Source organism: Zalophus californianus, chromosome 8 (genome assembly GCF_009762305.2).
Source record: "Zalophus californianus isolate mZalCal1 chromosome 8, mZalCal1.pri.v2, whole genome shotgun sequence".
Taxonomy (NCBI): domain Eukaryota; kingdom Metazoa; phylum Chordata; class Mammalia; order Carnivora; family Otariidae; genus Zalophus; species Zalophus californianus.
The window spans coordinates 45,780,603-45,782,602 of NC_045602.1; the positions used below are offsets into that span (position 1 = coordinate 45,780,603).

Consider the following 2,000-nt stretch of genomic DNA (forward strand, 5'->3'; position numbering starts at 1 on the left):
TAAGTACCATACAATATGAGAGTAAGAGATGATTTCAGTCTCACTCAGAAGTGTCTAAATAACAGACACTGAAGAACACTCTTCAGTTCATTTTTTTTCTTGCTTATTTTTTATTGTTATGTTAATCACCATACATTACATCGTTAGTTTTTGTAGTGTTCCATGATTCGTTGTTTGCATATAACACCCAGTGCTCCATGCAGAACGTGCCCTCTTTAATATCCATCACCTAACCCATCCTCCCACCTCCCTCCCCTCTAGAACCCTCAGTTTGTTTTTCAGAGTCCATTGTCTCTCATGGTTCGTCTCCCCCTCCGATTTACTCCCCTTCATTCTTCCCCTCCTGCTATCTTCTTTTTTTATATACTAAGATAATTGTAAAATAAAAAACAGATAAGAATTATAAAATAAAATTACAGACCAACCTATTCAATGACCTAGATTAAAAAAAAAATCCTAAACAAAATACTGCATGAATCCAAGCAAAATATATGAAAATATAATAAATCATGTCAAAATGTTTATATTTTAGGAATTCTAGGTTGGTTTGATATTAGAAACCTATTATTGAATTCACTATTTAACTATGTTAACTGAATGTAGAAAAAACAAGTGATGGTCTCAACTGATACAGAACACTCATTTGAGAAAATTTCAAAACCCATTCAACAACGAACCTTTAACAAATCAAGAATAAAAAATATAGCAAATATTACACTTAGTGGTAAAATATTATAGGCATTCATTTTCAAATCAAATATGACAGTGATGTCCAATATCACTGTTTCAATATTATTCTAAAGTCCTTCATTATGCAGTAAAATAAGAAAAAAGGAAAATAAAAGGAGATATAAAGATAGGAAAGGATGAAATTAGTGCCTGCTTCAGCAGCACATATACTAAAATTGGAATGATACAGAGAAGATTAACATGGCCCCTGCACAAGGATGACATGCAAATTCATGAAGCGTTCCATATTTTTATGCTAAGTGAAATAAGTCAAGCCTAGAAAGACAATTATCATATGGTTTCACTCATACGTGGAACATAAGCAATAGCATGGAGGACCATAGGGGAAGGGAGGGAAAACTGAAAGTGGAGAAATCAGAGAGGGAGACAAACCATGAGAGATTATGGACTCCGGGAAACAACTGAGGGTTATACAGATGAAGGCAGAAGCCAGGTGATGGGTGTTAAGGAGGGCATGTGTTGTGATGAGCACTGGGTGTTATATGCAACTAATGAATTACTGAACACTACATCAAAAACTAATGATGTACTATACAGTGGCTAACTGAACATAATTTAAAAAATGGATTAAAGAAAACAAGGAAAGGATGAAATTAAACTGTAATTGTTGTAGATAATATGACTGTTTACAGAGAAAAACCCCAAATGTTTTATAAATATTAAAATGAATAAAGAGGTTAGCAAGGTGCTGGATATAAGTTAAATAAACAAAAATTAATTTCTTTTCTATGCTCCATAAACCAATGAAACAAAATTCCAATTATCAAATCTCTAAAAAAAATACACCTCTGGGGCGCCTGGGTAGCTTAGTCAGTTGAGCGTCTGCCTTCAGCTCAGGTCATGATCTCAGGGTCCTGGGATCAAACCCTGCATCAAGCTCTCTAAGCGGGGAGTCTGCTTCTCCCTCTCACTCTCCCTCTCTCAAATAAATAAATAAAATCTTTTAAAATATACACCTCATTACAGGTAGCATAGAGTAAGCACACTCCATCCTCTCTCTTCCATTAAATGCAACTATAAAATCTAAACAGAATGTAGGAAGCAGCTATTTGAGGACTCTGAAAAGTGAATAGGATCAGGCAGATCAGGGGAAAAGACCAAAATTCAAAGTGCCACCAAATCACTGGTGTTTACCATTGTTTCTACTCCGATATCCCTCAGTCTTGACATACACCAGGGTTTGGACATATTTTTAGCTACTATTCTTATAAAGACTATTTAAAGAGGTCTTTTGACAAGATTAGAATGTG

The 2,000-nt window shown here is 34.8% G+C and overlaps 1 non-coding gene across 1 annotated transcript; it reads left to right on the plus strand.

Annotated features, from left to right (window-relative positions):
* Positions 1 to 875: 875 nt before the first annotated feature.
* LOC113938757 lies at positions 876 to 982 on the plus strand. Its single transcript, XR_003524966.1, has one exon. It is a non-coding gene; the product is annotated as a U6 spliceosomal RNA (small nuclear RNA).
* Positions 983 to 2,000: the final 1,018 nt, after the last annotated feature.